The sequence below is a fragment of the Marmota marmota genome, unplaced genomic scaffold (assembly GCF_001458135.2).
Source record: "Marmota marmota marmota unplaced genomic scaffold, marMar, whole genome shotgun sequence".
Taxonomy (NCBI): domain Eukaryota; kingdom Metazoa; phylum Chordata; class Mammalia; order Rodentia; family Sciuridae; genus Marmota; species Marmota marmota.
Window position 1 is genome coordinate 977,215 of NW_026000196.1, and position 7,233 is coordinate 984,447.

At 42.7% G+C, this 7,233-nt stretch overlaps 1 long non-coding RNA gene across 1 annotated transcript; it reads right to left on the reverse strand.

The window, feature by feature from the left end:
• Positions 1-838: 838 nt before the first annotated feature.
• LOC125612474 lies at positions 839-6,156 on the reverse strand. Its single transcript, XR_007342802.1, has 3 exons — positions 6,146-6,156; positions 2,841-2,852; positions 839-1,691 (listed from the first exon to the last, which is right to left on the reverse strand). It is a non-coding gene; the product is annotated as an uncharacterized LOC125612474 (long non-coding RNA).
• Between the last annotated feature and the right edge of the window lie 1,077 nt (positions 6,157-7,233).

The window sequence follows — 7,233 nt, forward strand, 5'->3', positions numbered from 1 at the left end:
TTGTTCCATAAGTCCACTCGTGTTTCTCTCCTCTTCTCTCTCTCCTCCTCCTCCTTCTTCTTCTTCTTCTTCTCTCTCTCTCTCTCTCTCTCTCTCTCTCTCTCTCTCTCTCTCTCTCCCCTCTTCGGTAAACCTTGCTACTCTAATAGGTAGCTTGAGGCTGGAGGTAGGAGTAGCCGTCCTGGAGCTGGTTTAAAGGTAATTAGTGCCTGTCTTTTTAATTCAAACTCCCTTAGGATTTCTCACATAGCTGAACCTTCATTTATGAAGCCTGTGCTGGCTATGGGCTAAACTAGTCCTAAAAATTTTTTATTCTGAGACAGTTTCTTTCATAAAGCTGCTGAGGCTGGCCTCAAACTTAAGATTCTCTTGCCTCGGCCTTCCAAGTGGGATTACAGGTGTGCTTCACTGTACATGCTTCTCTTTCTCTGAAAGAGAAGCAGGTAGAAACCAAGCATCTCAGGCTGGTATGGTGGTAACTTAAGTCATGTGGCACCCAGCCTTCTTTCTCAATCTGCTCCATTACACTGGCCCTGTGGCTTCCATCCTCAAGGTCACCACAAGTTCCAGGATGGTTACTGGAGCTCTAGCCATCAAGATTACATTCATCCAGAGGAAGGAAGAAGGACAGCAAGTCAAACAGAGCATACCTTTCAATAGGGTCAACTTTTTTGAGGCATCCTGTTTGGATCTTGCTCCCAATACTTCTGATCTCACTGGCTAAAACCTATCTCTCCCAGAGAGGCCAGGAAATTGTCTTCTAGCTATGTACATTTTCAGTGTAATAAAATTAAGATTCTGGGGGTTGGGGTTGTGGCTCAGTGGTAGAGCACTTGCCTCACATGCGTGGAGCACTGGGTGGATATTCTATACATTCATGCATGTACATATGTAAATATGATAACATTCCCTATTGACATTAAGCAGAAACAACTCATAAGTAAAAGAGGCTTTTCTCTTTTCTTTTCTGAAATCATGGGGGAAAAGTCAAAGCTTTCTCCCTGGGGCACATTGCTCCACCCGGTGGCTTGGAGCTGTGTCCTGGTGCAGTCATGCTAGAAAACATGCACAGCTGTGGCGGATCATGTGCTCTGTTGGGAGGGGTCACCCTGGTCATTCATTTTGCCTGCTGTCAAGTTAAGGTGCAAAAGTGCTGGGATTCTTGGCCCACAGTATCTGGTTATAGAGAACAAAAGCCATTGAGTGAGTGACAGAAATTGTTGGGATTGGGTAAACTTTAGGGCTACTTTCATCCAAGCAGGAAATCCATTTGGCTTATAATCTACTGATGTGAAAATATCTGGATCAACTGCATTTTCAATGCTTTGATATTTTAAATATATTTTGGTGTTTTGAAACTTGATTTGATTCAAGCCTGGAGGAATTTATTTACTAACAACCTACTGTTAACAAGAATCAGGTGAGGCACTGAGGCAAAAATGAATACAATAAGGCCCTTGCTTTTGAAGGACTGTTTTAAACATTAAATTTAATTAATTATTTTGTTTGTTTTTCTTGGAGGTTTTGGAGTGGTAGAGATGAACAACCTGTAGTAAATCCAATGTAGATTACAGGCGGTCAGGGCATGAAGGAATGATGTGATGACCATAATAATATCCCTATTTTAAATAAGAGGAAATTCTGATTTTTTTGAATTACATAATTTATCTGAGGTCACATAGATAATACAGCTGCAGGGCAAAAATTAGAGCCCAGGTATATGGGACAATGAGGTTTTTCTTTGCTGTCTTTCTTCCAGTAGCACCATCTGGGTTAATCAGTGAGGCAATCGGCACAGTCACTGGGAGCCATATGGAAAATGGATTGAAAAGAGTCTGGAGCCAGAGCTCTCAGATGGGGCCGGAGTCTGAACCTGCTCTGAGGCTCTGCAGTACAGGGCTGGAGAGAGAGTTCTGAAGTGTAAGAGATCATGTGGTTGTGGCCTAAATAAAGCACAGGCCTCTTCTACTCTGGGGTTAATACTAACCCTACCTCTAAAAGGTGCAGAAACTGTGGATGGCAAAACTGAATCTTGGATCTAATTAGTGTCCTAATCTGAGCTCATCCTGGCTGTGTCCATCACAACAGAGGAGAGGAAATAAGAATTTCTAGTACTATCTGAAATCAGTCAAGGATGACTTTCAAAATACTGAAAAACTAGAGGCACAATTACCAATTAACAGAAGCCTATGATCTTCGGGTAGGGCTCTTGTACCAATTATTAATTCTTTAGAGGACTGAATCATGGGAAGGTGTAGGAGGGGCCTGGGAGTGGGGCTGAGGTAAGGATGATGACAGTGGCATTTGAGGTCACCACCATGCACGAGCTGTTGCCCTGCTGTTGTTTCATAAATGTCCGACACTTTCTGACCATTACTGAAATAAAAGTTGAGGGCAGCCAGATATTAGTTCAAAGAAAAGAACACTTTTCTTGCCAGGAGGTTTAATAAATGAATGAATTCTATAGAAGTTTATTGATGACCATGTAATGCATTAGGTGTGGGAGAGATAAATATATCAGGTCCTTAACTCGATGAAAGAGTTTCGGAGAAAAGAGGTGTGCCAACAGTTACAAATACAGACTGCCAATAGTCCCACTGAAGCTGTGCAGATAGCACAATGGCCCAAAGGGGCAGAAGTTCTGAGTGTGTCTGAGGAACCAGAGAGGCTCCACAGAATCTAGTCAATCTGTAGTTACTGACCACAAAGCACCCTGAGAGATTCTGTACCCGACACCATGAGACATATTGAAACATGGTCAGTCATGATTAGTGTTGGAGGTTGAGGGTGCCTGAATCTTAGTACTTCTCTTCTCCAAGACCATGAAGGATGGAAAATACATCTGAAGATCACTGGCAACCTTCACCTCCAGGTAGGATGCTGTGCTTTATTTAGGCCATGACCTCTTACATTTCAGAACTCTCTTTCCTAGCCGTGTATTGCACTGCCTGAGACCTGGTTCAGACGCTGGCCCCATCTGAGTCTGATCCAGATGCATCTGCCAGAATCTTGGGATCTGAATGCTAAGGTGTTTCTGCCAAAGCAAACTGGTCCTACATATAAGCCTCCCTCACACATCTATCTTCTGATGAACTAAGATGTGGCAGGAAAGAAGGGAGGGAAAAACGAAGGAGGGAAGAACATGAGACTGATGGGTGAGGTCCTGCCCAGGTGTTCTTATTGGATAGGAACAAAATAGGCCACAGAGCAAGATGTTGTGTCAGGTAAGGACAGTGACCTGTTAACATAATGATTCTGCTCCTTAGGGACCCAGGAGCTCACATCCATCATCCCTGAGGATGTCTGAAATAGGAAAAAGAGGGATAGGAATACATCCTTCAGATAGAAATTCCTATCCTTTAGAAGAAATATTGAAAGGAAGATAATGAGCGATGCTTGGATAAGTGTAGAAAGATTACTTGAAACTAAACTGGCCCATCTATGAGCACAAACAAAACAGGGGGCACTGTTCCAAAGGAAAGGTACATTAAGGCAGAGATTGCTCCCTACCAACCACCAGATGGCATTGTACATCATATGCAGCTGTGTTGGTACATAGAGTCTTAGATGAAGTGGGAATATTGGGTATCAAAATCCAGAATGCATACCATGGAATATTATTCAGCTGTGAAAAGAAAGGAAATTCTGATACATGCTACCACATCGATGAATCTTGAAGACATGCTAAATGAAATAAGTCAGACATAAAAGGTATCTTACCTTACTTACAAAAGGTATCTAAAATAGTCATATTCCAGGAGACAGGAAGTTGAATGGGGATTGCTAGGGACTGCGGGAGAGAAGGATGAGAAAATATTGTTTAATGGATACAGAGTGTGACTCTGGGAAGATGAAAAACTTCTGAAGGTGGATGATGGTGATCATTATACAATAAGGTACTTGCGTGCAATGGCACATACTTGCAATCCCAATGATTAGAGAGACTGAGGTAGGAGGATTGTGAGTACAAATCCAGCCTTAGAAAGAAACTTAGCAACTTAGTGAGAACCTGTCTCAAAAAAAGAGCTGGGGATGAAGCTCAGTGGTTCAGTACCCTTGGATTCAATCCCCTGTACCACAAAACAAAACAAAACCCCAGAATGCCTGCCCATACTGTTCTCTTATACCTGCAGGAACTCCAGATAACCAATGCTCCCTCTAAAACAGGTAAGAGGAGGAGGTAAAGGATGTTGCTCCAATCCTGCCTGTTCCAATCTCTGTCATTTCTACTCTCGTGCCCAAATCTTCAACTAGTTCTTTCTTTGCATCTTTTTCATTCACTAATGTCTACTAAGCATGGGTCTTGATCCAGTACTGAGAATACATTCTAGAAACCAAACCACTCTCTGCACAGTCCCAGCTCCCTCCTGTCTGCTCCATTTACTTTACCCCAGTGAACACTCATTTCACACATTTTCAGCTTTCTTCTCTCAATTGACATCCATTTTAGTGAAAAATATATCTTGTTTGTTCATGCTGCTATAAAAAAAAACACATTAGGTGGTATAATTTATAAACAACAGAACTGTTTCTCACAGGGCAGGATGCTAGGAAATCTAAGATCAAGGGACAACCTGATTTAGTACCTGGTGATAACCCATTCTTCATAGATGGTGCTTTGTTGCTGTGTCCTCACAAGGAAGAAGGGCAAAAGGAAGGGTGTCCCTCAATCCTCTTTTATAAGGGCACAAATCCCATTCAGGAGAATTCTACCTTTTTAAATTACTCACCTCATAAAGGCCCCATCTCTTACACTATCACTTAGTGATTAAATTTCAACATATTTATTTGGGGGGGTTCATATCATATCATATACTTTGCAGAGTACCTTTGGTTCATATTTAATTTAAAAAGAGAGTTAGGCTGGGTGCTGTGGCACACACCTATAATCCCAGACACTTAGGAAACTGAGGCAGGAGGATCGCCAGTTCAAGACCAGTGTCAGCAATTTAGCAAGGCCCTGAGCAACTTGGTGAGACTCTGTCTCAAAATGAAAAATAGGGAGTTGGGGCTAGGGATGTGGCTTAATGGTGAAGAACCCCTGGTTCAATCCCTGGTACCAAAAACAAATAGAGAGTTAGAAGGAGTAACAGGTGAAATAGACACAAACAGCCCTCTAATTCATTCAATTAGACTCAAATATTCTACAGCAACAAACCTCAAATCACAGTGGCTTCACACAACAGAAGTTTACTTTGTACTCATATTACATGTCCAGTACAGCTCTGGACAGGGTCTACTCTGTGTAGTCACCTAGGTTTGTGGAGGTCCCACCAACCAGAACAGACTCCTCAATAGTTACTTCAGACTGGCTTTCTATTACCTCAGCCTGGAAGCAGAGCACACATTTCCACTTCCACTGCATTATAAGAACAGTGTGACCTGCCTAGCAGCAACTGAAATGTTTAGTAAGCCCTACCATCTCTGCTATAGTTTCTTTACTGTGTTCTCACCATCCAAAAAGTAAAATTGGGATTACTTGCTCCCTTTTCTGGACTCCACTCTTAACAGGTAGAAGCTTCCTATTACTTACTTTGTAACTTTTGATGCCTAGTACAGAGCCCAGCATGTAGCAGGTGTTCATTGTTTGTGGAGTGAATGAATGATGGCAGAAAATAAAGAACCTAAAAGAAAGTGAAAGCAGTACCTAGAAGGATCAGCTTAGGAGCTAGCTGCCTTATCTGAGAAACTAAGCAAGGAGGGCCAAGAAAACAATCCTATCAATTTTAAAAGCTAAATCAAACCTTGTGGAATAGTGGTACAGTCCTCAAGTAGCACAGCTCATTGTTGGGTATGAAGCATCCAGTGATAATAAGAAAAACAGACTGCACTGTAGAAGAAAAGGGAAATGGGACTCCAGGAATGCCAATTGGTTTTGGGAAAAAATTTGATTTCAGAGCAGTTTCATGAATAAACTAGGCCTAGGGAAAATGGTTTGACTTCTCTGGCATAGGTTTTTAGAGCTATTTTTGCTGTTCCTGGGTTACCATGTTAAGCATTTGTCCAAACATTTTTCCCTTGTACAAAAGTAGAAGGATTGACTCTATAAAACTGCTCTTTGTTTAGAAAGTTATCAGTTTTATCAAGTTCAGTTCTCCAATATTCTCCAAGGCCACTTTCAGCTGTAAGTAGGGCACTGTCCAACCAAGTCTGAACCTGTTGCTTCTGTTAACTTATTAATAATATGTCTCACAGTTACTCTTCAGACTGTTTGGGCTTGGACGATAAATTTAAATCTAAGTCCATTCTAGTTACAAGTAACAAGCTGGGGGTGGGGGGGGTGGGGGATGCGCGGATGCAGTGACCTGGAGTCCTAGAAAAGAATAGAGCAACAAACATTTCCATTGGTTTTCATACCCAGTGTGTGCTGGGAGAGTACCCAGAAGGCCAGATTCAGGACTACTGAACTGATGGGCCATTCTCTGGGAGGAAGGCCAGGTGTTCCAACCACTTCCTGAAGAACAAGGTGCAGTAAGTCAGGAGAGGGGCGGGAGGGTTCCTCACCCAGTCAATTGCTGTCTTCCTCACCTAAGAAGTCACTCACTTAAGGCACCTGACCATCGGTTTCCCTAACTGTAAAATAATGTTTACCTCCAAAGGCTGTCTTTCTTATTTAACAATGGCCATTATTACTCCACTATATCGACAAAGCTATGAAGGGCCAAAGTATGCTGATCAAGGTCCATAATAATTCTAACAGCTACTATTCATGAGGTGAGTGCTCAAGCAGTCAGTGCCCAGTATCTGACATAGAGAAAATAGATACTTGGAAAGAGAACTTAGGTCACAGAACTCATAAATGGCTGGGAAAAAACTGAGCCTGGAAGTTGAGTTCAAAGCCTGCTGACTACTTAAAGTATGCTTAGCTGGAGATTTTAAGTGCGAGCATCTGCACAATCCCCAGCCCTCCTGTTGGGACTCTATATCCAGTGCTCTTTTCTTTTCATCACTCTCACAGCCCATCAGAAACCCACTGTGGAAGAGATAAAACACAACAAAGGGCAGAAGGAAAGCTTGGAAAATCCAATCGAAGTCCCACAAACCGAGATGTCTGGGCTCCAGTAAATCACCAGGGAATCATACCGATTGGCCTTCCCTCTAACCCCGAAAACAAGTCACCTTTTTAAGACTCGCTTCCTTGGCGGAGAGAAGCCTGGGGCCCGGGTCTGGCTAAGAGCTTACGTAAGGCCAACCGGCTGCTACACCCGGATCTCCAGAGGGTGTGTGCAGAGC